This window comes from Pseudophryne corroboree, unplaced genomic scaffold (genome assembly GCF_028390025.1).
Source record: "Pseudophryne corroboree isolate aPseCor3 unplaced genomic scaffold, aPseCor3.hap2 scaffold_337, whole genome shotgun sequence".
Lineage (NCBI taxonomy): Eukaryota > Metazoa > Chordata > Amphibia > Anura > Myobatrachidae > Pseudophryne > Pseudophryne corroboree.
This window is the reverse complement of record NW_026970004.1, coordinates 6-13,159: the sequence shown is the minus strand read 5'-3', so window position 1 is coordinate 13,159 and position 13,154 is coordinate 6. Positions and strand designations below refer to the sequence as shown.

Genomic DNA, 13,154 nt, shown 5'->3' with positions numbered 1-13,154 from the left:
GATGTGGAATTCCCTGCCAGGGAAGGTGGTAATGGCGGACTCTGTAATTGGATTTAAAAAAGGAATGGATACATTTCTGAATGAAAAAGCTATCCAAGGTTATAATACTTAAAATATCAACATGGTTAATCCGGGGGTAACATGAGTTATAGTAGCTAACTAGTCATAAAACATTATTCAGCAAGTATGTAGAATCATCACAACTTAAAACAGGTTGAACACGATGGGCAATTTGCCTCTATTCAACCTCAAAAACTATGTTACTATATGTTACTATATTACTATGTTACTGTAGTATACAGAACACCACAATGTAATGAGCAGTGATAGTGAGCACTGATGAGGATACTAGAACTGACACTGAGCAGCAAGATGCAGCACTGGACTATTAGTAATGTACTGTAGTATGCTGAGCACCACAATGCAGCACAAGACAATGAGCAGTGATACTGAGCACTGATGAGGATACTACTGAGAACTGACACTGAGCAGGAGAGACACACTACTAGTATTACTGAGCAGCAATAAGTAACCACTGATACTGAGCACTGATATTGAGATTTCCACTGAGAGAACATAGCCACGTCCTCTCCGCTCTCTCTTCAATGCACGAGTAAAAATGGCGGCAACGCGCAGCTCTTTATATGGAATCCGAATCTCGCGAGAATCCGACAGCGGGATGATGACATTTTCCCTTGTTCAGGTTTTCCGAGTCAGGCGGGAACAACCGAGCCTGCCTCGGACCAGTGTAAACCACGTGGAGTTCGTCGGGAATTCGGTTCTCGGAGAACCGAACCCGCTCCTCTCTACCTTATACCCATCAATTTTTTTATTTTCAATCTAAGCCCCTGCAGTTTTCTGTAAGCATCTGCTTCGCTATGATGATCAACAAGTCACAAGGGCAAACACTCAGGGCTTGAGGCGTAGATCTTAGGACCAGCTGCTACAAGCATGGCAGAGGTGTCACTATCACTGGTGACACCCAGAGAGGTGGCGAGGGAGATTGTAATGCAGTGCGCGCAGATAAGCAGTGCAATGGTAAAAAGGAGGCATGGTTTCATAGGTAGGGGCGTGGCCTGGTGGCCTGAATCTACATTTTGTTGCTCCGGGTGTCCCGGGGGTTGGGGGCTGCACCCGGGGACTAGTGTGTGTGCGGTGCTGGCTCCTGCACAGTGACAGGGCATGGCCACCCAGCATGACGCCTCCATTCTTGACCATGCTGTAATTGCAGTCGCACTGCAGTTCAGCGTGATCATAAAAAATGGTGTAGCCTCCTGCTGGTGCAGACTGTATGTGCGCGCAGGAAGCCGCCACCATTTTTGTGATCACAGCGGCTGAATGTGATGTCATACAGCCGCTGTGACCACGCCCCCTGTGTCTCCTCCGTTGCAGACCCCATTTTGAAGCCTTGCCCCCGCACCGCTCCATCCCTGACTTGGAAATGGAGTGTTGCTGACCCCCCTCTCCCCCCCCCGCCCCGATTGACAGGCAGAGGCGATCGCATTCTCTGCGGGGTGCCGCAGAAAATGCAGGCACATGCGTATGCTGTTAGCAAATTTTGCAGTTGGATCGCTTATTGTGATTGCATTCCAACCTGAATCAGGCCCTATTACCTATCACAATGCGCTGCGGGCAGTACAAAATTGGGTTAATATAGGAGTAAAACTCCCAGACCTGTGCTCCTTAACTGTACCTGGTGGCTAGTGGAGCGGCTGCCCAGTAATCAGTGTCCACGCCAGTGCGCACACGGTCCACCCCCTACGGCCACGCTCCCCTTCATCAGCGGCCTCGTGATCCGGAAGGGCGGTGTGTGTGTGACTGACCTTAGGAAGAAACTGGAGCCTCCGCTGCAGTGACCCAGCAACCAGGGCACGGGAGTATACAGCGCCGCTGGGAGTGATGAAGCTGCAGTAAAGATGTCTATTAGACCTAGCCTGCTGCAGCCCTTGTAGATTCTCATAAAACAAGTTCTTCTTTTCTTGTCAAAATTAATAGCTAAGAATAGGCTGCCTGAGGCAGGCCCCTGTTAAGTGGCCTGCTACTGAAGGCACCAACTACAAACTGAGCTCTCTGTTCATGGAAGCGGGGTTATAGAGGAGGATGCGCTGAGCATCTTGGGAACAGTCAAAAGCTTTGAGCCGGTTGGTGCCTCAGATCAAGATCCTACTCTACACCCCAATGTGAATCCTTGTGGAGTCCAGTGTACCCCACAGAAGAAATTAATGTGTCACACCCATTGGCAGCAACCTTAGAATAGCTGCTGACGGGCACAATTGAATCCAGCACATAGATGCAATTCAAATATGTAATTTGTACCTTCCTATTTTAAAATATAATGGATGAACCTCACCCTGTGAGAACAATCTTCATGATCAAGATATCTCATATGCAAAATAAGTATGAGTTGGGATAGGGCTGGGGAGGGTGGCTGCTCGGGCAGCCCCTCCCCCGTCAAGTTAAGGAGATTCAACTGAGGACGCACAAGGGAACTCTCGTCTGGGGACACCAACTGCAGGGAGACCACATCTGTTCAGATGAACATGGGAGGGTGGAAGGCTGCCTAATATTGAAGCACCATCAAATATCAAACCATATGCAACAACTAGTACAAGCATTCCTGGGGGAAGGTCTGCAGAAGACGGATTTGCATACGGTGATGTCATCCAAGATGTGGGCCAAAGTTGGCTGGAACCCTCATCTGCATATGAAAAGAGAAAAGGGGCATGCAGGGCATGGCGGCCTTTTGCGGTGCTTGGATGACCCCTAGTTCGCATTAAACACCCCCACCCTCCTTTGGTGTGGGGCTCATGTTGGCCATGCCCCATCCCCTGAAGCATTCAAGCTGATTTCTTGCAGCAGCTGGGCACTGTAACAGCTCCAGAGCTGTTCTGTAAGGCAAGTAAAAGGGTGTGGGCCCTGCAGCACCACCTGTAGTTCGCATTGTGCGTTGGAAGGCACAAAGTAAGCAGACGGGAGGAGAAGTCAGGATAGTGCGCAAGGGCATCCTTTTCTCTTAGTCCGTAGAGGATGCTGGGGTCACATTAAGAACCATGGGGTATAGACGGGATCCGCAAGAGACATGGGCACTTTAAGACTTTCAAAGGGTGTGAACTGGCTCCTCCCTCTATGCCCCTCCTCCAGACTCCAGTTATAGGAACTGTGCCCAGGGAGACGGACATTTCGAGGAAAGGATTTATTGTTAAACTAAGGTGAGCATCTTACCAGCTCACACCTTAAGCATGCCGCAGAACGTGGCATTCAACAGAACACAAGCCAACGGCATGAACAATTGCAGCAAAAAGCTGACCAGAACCATAACATAACATGTGTATAACCACAAGTAATAACTGCAGACACAGTATGGACTGGGACGGGTGCCCAGCATCCTCTACGGACTAAGAGAAAAGGATTTACCAGTAGGTATTAAAATCCTATTTTCTCATACGACCTAGAGGATGCTGGGGTCACATTAAGAACCATGGGGTTATACCAAAGCTCTTGAACGGGTGGGAGAGTGCGTACGACTCTGCAGCACCGAATGACCCAACTTGAGGTTATCATCAGCCAAGGTATCAAACTTGTAAAACTTAGCAAAAGTGTTTACTAAATAGCTGCTCGGCAAAGTTGCAATGCCGAGACTCCCCGACCAGCTGCCCAGGATGAACCCACCTTTCTAGTAGAATGGGTCTTCACCTAATTCAGTAATGGCAATCCTGCCATGGAATGAGCATGCTGAATCTTACCACAGATCCAGCGCATAATGGTCTACATGGAAGCAGGACACCCAATCCTGTTGGGAGCATACAGGACAAACAGAGCCTCTGTTTTCCTAATCTGAACCGTTCTGGTGACATAAATTTTCAAAGTTCTGACCACAGCCAGAGACTTTGACTCAACGAAGGTGTCAGTGGCCAAAGGCACCAAGATGAACCACCTTCGGCAGAAATTGTTGACGTGTCCTCAATTCTGCTCTATCTTCATGAAAGATCAAATAAAGGCTCTTGTGATACTGCATGGTTTGTACTGTTTTCCATGTGCTCCCAGATCTTTCAAGCAAGTAGCATGGTCAAGAAAGTTCTGTTTGAAAAGAAACAACATTTACTGTCATTGTTATAGAATTTGGGAGAAAAAACAAGAAGAAATCTGCACTGTTGACGCACTGGACAGAATGAATGAATCATAAAATATAACCTTTATTAAGTATGTATTAAAATTGGATAAATATTAATATTATTATCCCAAACTGCAGTGAAACATAAATGTTAAAATCACAGAACTAACATACATGTGCATAAGAAGAATAAAGAGATGTGAAAAAAAGGTTTAAAAAGCGTGTCCGTGTGTGATTATTTTTGAAGGCACAACCCTGGCGGGGTTGTTTATATAGATATATATGTTGCTAATAATCACTTTCTAGCGTAATGTTATTAAATAGCTGTTAGTATCTATGTCGTCAGGTACCACTGGGTCGTATCCTATATACTCCCTTCACTCAATAGGGGTTACCTCCCGGGAAGCCATCCCCATTGGCGAATTTGTGGGGGTGATTGAGTATAACCGGTAAGCTAACCTCCAATTTGTGGGGTGCTTAGGTAGATGGGGATCACTTATTTCTCTGTGTCCCCTAAGACTATATTCCTAAATTCAATACCACAGGGGGATAGCTTTCTATATCGGATAAGGAATCACTTGATAGGGAAATCTCTATGGATCATGGAAAGATCATATTTATTAATATCCAAACTAAAAAAATGATGAATAGCTTTAATTTAGCTGTTTAGATATAGTTAATTGGCGAGATATACCAACAGGTGCGGTTGCCTTAAGGAATATGGCAATTCCAATATAAATAGCAGCCCTCCTTCATATAATCAGCCAGATCTTATTAAATCTGGTCCAGATATAGCCGTTCAGATATACTTAATTGACAACATATATCAATCGGTGGGGTTGCCTTAAGGAATATAGCAATTCCAATTCTCATATAAATAGCAACCTTCCTTCATATATTCAGCCAGATCTTATTTAATCTGATCTAGGCGTAGGCAATAATGCTTTCCTTAGAGGTATAGCCACCTCAATTCTTATTAAGAAGCAAAGTGTCTGTCATAATGGTTTATCCAATTCATCTAAGAAATAATATATTCCATGTGTCAGAGATTCATTACTCTCTATTTACACTGTTAAAGAGTTAATTCTTATTATGTTACAGTGTAATGAAATTATCATATAGGGAGATGTGGCAATTCCATGTGCTATATATATAATAACCCTTAGTGGTCCAGATTCCACAATGAGGAATTTTCTTATAAACCGCTGAAACACACAGCTGTTTGACTGACTTCCAAATATATCTATCTCACTTTGTAACAGTCTTATGATAGAGAAACTGTTACATATTCGGTCACTTAGTTATCTAAAGGTAAACAGACTCAGTGTGAGGGTAATATAATATATCAAATGCGCTGTCAATAATCGTGGTAACTGGTGTAATAATGTGGTATATTGAGTATGCTAGTAAGGCATATAACTGCTCTCCAGCCTTTAAGTGTTACCAATCAATTTGTTACACTGTAAAGGATTTATGGTGTCCTGTTAGGACATGCAGCTGCTAGGCTGACTCAAAGATTTATCCATTTGTAACAATTATGTAACAGTTATATACATGTTACTGGTATTACATAGAAATAGTATGACACAGGCCAGCAGTCCCATGTGTCTAGATTCCACAATAGGAGATTTTCTTTGTCTTATAAACTGCTGGAACACACAGCTGCTAGACTGACTTCAAATATATATATTACTTTGTAACAGTCTTATAGTAAAGAGACTGTTACACACTGTCATTTAGTTATCTCAAGGTTAGCAGATTCTGTGTGAGGATAGTGTTCTGTTAGAACATGCAGCTGCTAGGCTGACTCATAGAAAATGTATCCATTTGTAACAAATGACACATACAGCATTAAATTAATATCTATAGCAGCCCATGTGACATCTCTACTCTTATCATAATTGTCTGGTTATTGCCAATCTGGACAGCAGGAGTGATATATATTCACTAGTCCCAATATCCCATCATATAAATATACCCACACTGATATACTTTCTTATCAAGAGTTATTAGTAGCTATCTGTATGCACTTTAGACATTGTAATTGCTAAGTGACATCATATCTAGTGTATTCCTTTCTTATAGCTCAGCTTCTATTCCCTATTAGTGGAGACTAACAGCTAACATCATAATCATATATTTTTGTTTTATAACATTTCACATGAGTCAAATACACGCGGACACGCCGTGCCCTACACATGTGTTTCACTGCATCTATGGCAACTTACATTAAAGCTAACAAGAAAGCACACTCGTTCTGTCTTTAAACTGATAAAAGAAACCCCAATAATATGGGGCATGCAAAAATTGAGATAAAACTCAGTTTTGCTCCTCTCCACGGAAATCTTTAATAAAAGGCGAAATATTTGTTAGTTCTGAAGAGAAACCAGAGCATGACCAAGATTCCACCTGTCGCCTGAGTGCCATGCCAGCAGTTCTCATTGAGCTCAAAGTGAGCACCCAATTTGAAAGAAAGAAAGCAGATTTCTCACCAGGCTTCCCCTAGCTATAAACATGGTTTGTACTCTTTTCCATGTGTTCCCAGATCTTTCAAGCAATTAGTATAGTCAAGAAAGTTCTGTTTGAAAAGAAACAAACATTTACTGTCATTTCTATGCAAATGAGCTTACATTAAAGCACACTCGTTCTATCTTTAAACAGATAAAATAAAACCCCAATAAGATGGGGCATGCAAAATTTGAGATAAAACTCAGTTTTGCTCCTCTCCACGGAAATCTTTAGTAAAAGGCGAAAGATTTGTTCGTTCTGAAGAGAAACCAGAGCATGACCAAGATTCCACCTGTCGCCTGAGTGCCATGCCAGCAGTCCTCATTCAGCTCAAAGTGAGCACCCAATTTGAAAGAAAGAAAGCAGATTTCTCACCAGGCTTCCCCTTGCTATAAGCATGGTTTGTACTCTTTTCCATGTGCTCCCAGATCTTTCAAGCAAGTAGCATGGTCAAGAAAGTTCTGTTTGAAAAGAAACAGACATTTACTATCATTGTTATACAAATAAACTTACATTAAAGCCAACAAGAAAGCACACTCGTTCTGTCTTTAAACTGATAAAAGAAACCCCAATAATATGGGGCATGCAAAAATTGAGATAAAACTCAGTTTTGCTCCTCTCCACGGAAATCTTTAATAAAAGGCGAAAGATTTGTTCATTCTGAAGAGAAACCAGAGCATGACCAAGATTCCACCTGTCGCCTGAGTGCCATGCCAGCAGTCCTCATTCAGATCAAAGTGAGCGCCCAATTTGAAAGAAAGCAGATTTCTCACCTGGCTTCTCCTTGCTATAAGCATGGTTTGTACTGTATTCCATGTGCTCCCAGATCTTTCAAGCAAGTAGCATGGTCAAGAAAGTTCTGTTTGAAAAGAAACAAACATTTACTGTAATTTCTATGCAAATGAGCTTTCATTAAAGCACACTCATTCTATCTTTAAACCGATAAAAGAAAATCCAAAAAGATGGGGCATGCAAAAATTGAGGTAAAACTCAGTTTTGCTCCTCTCCACGGAAATCTTTAGTAAAAGGCGAAAGATTTGTTCGTTCTGAAGAGAAACCAGAGCATGACCAAGATTTTCATCTGAAAATATGTGTTCTCCCTGCAGTTGTTGTCCCCAGATGAGAGTTCCCTTGTGCTGCCTCAGTTGAATCTCCTTTACTTGACAGAGATGTGCCTGAGCAGCGGCCCTCCCCAGCCCTATCCCAAATCATACTTATTTTGCATAGGAGATACCATGGTCATGAAGATTGTTCTCCCAGGGTGAGGTTCATTCATTGCATTCTGGGTATGCTGACCCCTGTGATTTCCCCAAATGTGGGAAACTCGACTGCATTATTTGTGGTAGTGGGGGACTGTGTTTGTGCTTTCCTCTGGTCAGCTCTGGTAAAAGTCAGATTTCTTTGTCTCAGATCTTCCTCTAGCCTTGTTCTTCTTTCGAGAGTTCCCTTGTGCTGCCTCAGTTGGATCTCCTTCACTTGACAGGGGGTGCCCGAGCAGCAATCCTCCACAGCTCTAGCCCAACTCCTACTTACCTGCCAGGTGAGATACTATGATCTTCACTGTTAGGGCAATCAGGATGTGGAATTCCCTGCCAGGGAAGGTGGTAATGGCGGACTCTGTAATTGGATTTAAAAAAGGAATGGATACATTTCTGAATGAAAAAGCTATCTAAGGTTATAATACTTAAAATATCAACATGGTTAATCCGGGGGTAACATGAGTTATAGTAGCTAACTAGTCATAAAACATTATTCAGCAAGTATGTAGAATCATCACAACTTAAAACAGGTTGAACACGATGGGCAATTTGCCTCTATTCAACCTCAAAAACTATGTTACTATATGTTACTATATTACTATGTTACTGTAGTATACAGAAAACCAAAATGCAATGAACAGTGATAGTGAGCACTGATGAGGATACTAGAACTGACACTGAGCAGCAAGATGCAGCACTGGACTATTAGTAATGTACTGTAGTATGCTGAGCACCACAATGCAGCACAAGACAATGAGCAGTGATACTGAGCACTGATGAGGATACTACTGAGAACTGACACTGAGCAGGAGAGACACACTACTAGTATTACTGAGCAGCAATAAGTAACCACTGATACTGAGCACTGATATTGAGATTTCCACTGAGAGAACATAGCCACGTCCGTTCCGCTCTCTCTTCAAAGCACGAGTAAAAATGGCGGCAACAAGCAGCTCTTTATATGGAATCCGAATCTCGCGAGAATCCGACAGCGGGATGATGACATTTTCCCTTGTTCAGGTTTTCCGAGTCAGGCGGGAACAACCGAGCCTGCCTCGGACCAGTGTAAACAACGTGGAGTTCGTGGGGAATTCGGTTCTCGGAGAACCGAACCCGCTCCTCTCTACCTTATACCCATCAATTTTTTTATTTTCAATCTAAGCCCCTGCAGTTTTCTGTAAGCATCTGCTTCGCTATGATGATCAACAAGTCACAAGGGCAAACACTCAGGGCTTGAGGCGTAGATCTTAGGACCAGCTGCTACAAGCATGGCAGAGGTGTCACTATCACTGGTGACACCCAGAGAGGTGGCGAGGGAGATTGTAATGCAGTGCGCGCAGATAAGCAGCGCAATGGTAAAAAGGAGGCATGGTTTCATAGGTAGGGGCGTGGCCTGGTGGCCTGAATCTACATTTTGTTGCTCCGGGTGTCCCGGGGGTTGGGGGCTGCACCCGGGGACTAGTGTGTGAGCAGTGCTGGCTCCTGCACAGTGAAAGGGCATGGCCACCCAGCATGACGCCTCCCTTCTTGACCATGCTGTAATTGCAGTCGCACTGCAGTTCAGCGTGATCATAAAAAATGGTGTAGCCTCCTGCTGGTGCAGACTGTATGTGCGCGCAGGAAGCCGCCACCATTTTTGTGATCACAGCGGCTGAATGTGATGTCATACAGCCGCTGTGACCACGCCCCCTGTGTCTCCTCCGTTGCAGACCCCATTTTGAAGCCTTGCCCCCGCACCGCTCCATCCCTGACTTGGAAATGGAGTGTTGCTGACCCACCTATCCCCCCCCCGCCCCGATTGACAGGCAGAGGCGATCGCATTCTCTGCGGGATGCCGCAGAAAATGCAGGCACATGCGTATGCTCTTAGCAATTTTTGCAGTTGGATCGCTTATTGTGATTGCAATCCAACCTGAATCAGGCCCTATTACCTATCACAATGCGCTGCGGGCAGTACAAAATTGGGTTAATATAGGAGAAAAACCCCCAGACCTGTGCTCCTTAACTGTACCTGGTGGCTAGTGGAGCGGCTGCCCAGTAATCAGTGTCCACGCCAGTGCGCACACGGTCCACCCCCTACGGCCACGCTCCCCTTCATCAGCGGCCTCGTGATCCGGAAGGGTGGTGTGTGTGTGACTGACCTTAGGATGAAACCGGACCCTCCGCTGCAGTGACCCAGCAACCAGGGCACGGGAGTATACAGCGCCGCTGGGAGTGATGAAGCTGCAGTAAAGATGTCTATTAGACCTAGCCTGCTGCAGCCCTTGTAGATTCTCATAAAACAAGTTCTTCTTTTCTTGTCAAAATTTATAGCTAAGAATAGGCTGCCTGAGGCAGGCCCCTGTTAAGTGGCCTGCTACTGAAGGCACCAACTACAAACTGAGCTCCCTGTTCATGGAAGCGGGGTTATAGAGGAGAATGCACTGAGCATCTTGGGAACAGTCAAAAGCTTTGAGCCGGTTGGTGCCTCAGATCAAGATCCTACTCTACACCCCAATGTGAATCCTTGTGGAGTCCAGTGTACCCCACAGAAGAAATTAATGTGTCACACCCATTGGCAGCAACCTTAGAATAGCTGCTGACGGGCACAATTGAGAAAGGAAGGGGGGGGGGGGGGACATTTGAATCCAGCACATAAATGCAATTCAAATATGTAATTTGTACCTTCCTATTTTAAAATATAATGGATGAACCTCACCCTGTGATAACAATCTTCATGATCAAGAGATCTCATATGCAAAATAAGTATGAGTTGGGATAGGGCTGGGGAGGGTGGCTGCTCGGGCAGCCCCTCCCCCGTCAAGTTAAGGAGATTCAACTGAGGAAGCACAAGGGAACTCTCGTCTGGGGACAACAACTGCAGGGAGACCACATCTTTTCAGATGAACATGGGAGGGCGGAAGGCTGCCTAATACTGAAGCACCATCAAATATCAAACCATATGCAACATCTAGTACAAGCCTTCCTGGGGGAAGGTCTGCAGCAGACGGATTTGCATACAGTGATGTTATTCAAGCAGTGGGCCAAAGTTGGCTGGAACCCTCATCTGCATATGAAAAGAGAAAAGGGGCGTGCAGGGCATGGCGGCCTTTTGCAGTGCTTGGATGACCCCTAGTTCTCATTAAACACCCCCACCCTCCTTTGGTGTGGGGCTCATGTTGGCCATGCCCCATCCCCTGAAGCATTCAAGCTGATTTCTTGCAGCAGCTGGGCACTGTAACAGCTCCAGAGCTGTTCTGTAAGGCAAGTAAAAGGGTGTGGGCCCTGCAGCACCACCTGTAGTTTGCATTGTGCGTTGGAAGGCACAAAGTAAGCAGACGGGAGGAGAAGTCAGGATAGTGCGCAAGGGCATCCTTTTCTCTTAGTCCGTAGAGGATGCTGGGGTCACATTAAGAACCATGGGGTATAGACGGGATCCGCAAGAGACATGGGCACTTTAAGACTATCAAAGGGTGTGAACTGGCTCCTCCCTCTATGCCCCTCCTCCAGACTCCAGTTATAGGAACTGTGCCCATGGAGACGGACATTTCGAGGAAAGGATTTATTGTTAAACTAAGGTGAGCATCTTACCAGCTCACACCTTAAGCATGCCGCAGAACGTGGCATTCAACAGAACACAAGCCAACGGCATGAACAATTGCAGCAAAAAGCTGACCAGAACCATAACACAACATGTGTATAACCACAAGTAATAACTGCAGACACAGTATGGACTGGGACGGGTGCCCAGCATCCTCTACAGACTAAGAGAAAAGGATTTACCGGTAGGTATTAAAATCCTATTTTCTCATACGACCTAGAGGATGCTGGGGTCACATTAAGAACCATGGGGTTATACCAAAGCTCTTGAACGGGTGGAAGAGTGCGTACGACTCTGCAGCACCGAATGACCCAACTTGAAGTTATCATCGGCCAAGGTATCAAACTTGTAAAACTTAGCAAAAGTGTTTACTAAATAGCTGCTCGGCAAAGTTGCAATGCCGAGACTCCCCGACCAGCTGCCCAGGATGAACCCACCTTTCTAGTAGAATGGGTCTTCACCTAATTCAGTAACGGCAATCCTGCCATGGAATGAGCATGCTGAATCTTACCACAGATCCAGCGCATAATGGTCTACATGGAAGCAGGACACCCAATCCTGTTGGGAGCATACAGGACAAACAGAGCCTCTGTTTTCCTAATCTGAACCGTTCTGGTGACATAAATTTTCAAAGTTCTGACCACAGCCAGAGACTTTGACTCAACGAAGGTGTCAGTGGCCAAAGGCACCATGTGGAAAGATGAACCACCTTCGGCAGAAATTGTTGACGTGTCCTCAATTCTGCTCTATCTTCATGAAAGATCAAATAAAGGCTCTTGTGATACTGCATGGTTTGTACTGTTTTCCATGTGCTCCCAGATCTTTCAAGCAAGTAGCATGGTCAAGAAAGTTCTGTTTGAAAAGAAACAAACATTTACTGTCATTGTTATGCAAATAAACTTACATTAAAGCTAACAAGAAAGCAAACTCGTTCTGTCTTTAAACTGATAAAAGAAACCCCAATAATATGGGCATACCTCCCAACTTTGTCGGCTCGCAAAGAGGGACACACGCGCGGCGAAGTCGCGCGCGCTCCCAAAAAGGGTGTGGCCTAAGTAAAATGGGGCGTGGCTTCGCGGGAGGACCCGCGATCGCGAGTCACGCCCCCGTTTTCGGCACTGAGCGGGCATGCCCAGCGCTCTGTGAGCCGCTGGCATGCCACCTCTCCCTCTGACTTCAGTGAATAGACGCTGTGCGCATGCGCACAGCGTCTATTCACCGCTGCTCTGCTAAGCAGGGCAGCGACAGACAGAGCCTCCCAATTGTCCTCCCCACCGCGGGACACTGCGGCCCGCAGGTGGGACAGCGGGACAGTCCCCAAAAAACGGGACTGTCCCGCGAAAATCGGGACAGTTGGGAGGTATGATATGGGGCATGCAAAAATTGAGATAAAACTCAGTTTTGCTCCTCTCCACGGAAATCTTTAGTAAAAGGCGAAAGATTTGTTCGTTCTGAAGAGAAACCAGAGCATGACCAAGATTCCACCTGTCGCCTGAGTGCCATGCCAGCAGTCCTCATTCAGCTCAAAGTGAGCACCCAATTTGAAAGAAAGAAAGCAGATTTCTCACCAGGCTTCCCCTTGCTATAAACATGGTTTGTACTCTTTTCCATGTGCTCCCAGATCTTTCAAGCAATTAGTATGGTCAAGAAAGTTCTGCTTGAAAAGAAACAGACATTTATTGTCATTGTTATGCAAA

The 13,154-nt window shown here is 45.3% G+C and overlaps 6 non-coding genes across 6 annotated transcripts; 1 reads left to right on the top strand and 5 right to left on the bottom strand.

The window, feature by feature from the left end:
* Window positions 1-6,390: 6,390 nt before the first annotated feature.
* LOC135019974 (U5 spliceosomal RNA) lies at window positions 6,391-6,506 on the bottom strand. The gene has a single exon (XR_010217468.1). It is a non-coding gene; the product is annotated as a U5 spliceosomal RNA (small nuclear RNA).
* Window positions 6,507-6,781: 275 nt separating this feature from the next.
* On the bottom strand, window positions 6,782-6,897 carry LOC135019922 (U5 spliceosomal RNA). The gene has a single exon (XR_010217415.1). It is a non-coding gene; the product is annotated as a U5 spliceosomal RNA (small nuclear RNA).
* Window positions 6,898-7,183: 286 nt separating this feature from the next.
* LOC135019959 (U5 spliceosomal RNA) lies at window positions 7,184-7,299 on the bottom strand. The gene has a single exon (XR_010217453.1). It is a non-coding gene; the product is annotated as a U5 spliceosomal RNA (small nuclear RNA).
* A 270-nt stretch (window positions 7,300-7,569) lies between these two features.
* LOC135019957 (U5 spliceosomal RNA) lies at window positions 7,570-7,685 on the bottom strand. Its single transcript, XR_010217451.1, has one exon. It is a non-coding gene; the product is annotated as a U5 spliceosomal RNA (small nuclear RNA).
* A 144-nt stretch (window positions 7,686-7,829) lies between these two features.
* On the top strand, window positions 7,830-7,993 carry LOC135019781 (U1 spliceosomal RNA). The gene has a single exon (XR_010217296.1). It is a non-coding gene; the product is annotated as a U1 spliceosomal RNA (small nuclear RNA).
* Window positions 7,994-12,815: 4,822 nt separating this feature from the next.
* Window positions 12,816-12,928, bottom strand: LOC135019982 (U5 spliceosomal RNA). The gene has a single exon (XR_010217476.1). It is a non-coding gene; the product is annotated as a U5 spliceosomal RNA (small nuclear RNA).
* Window positions 12,929-13,154: the final 226 nt, after the last annotated feature.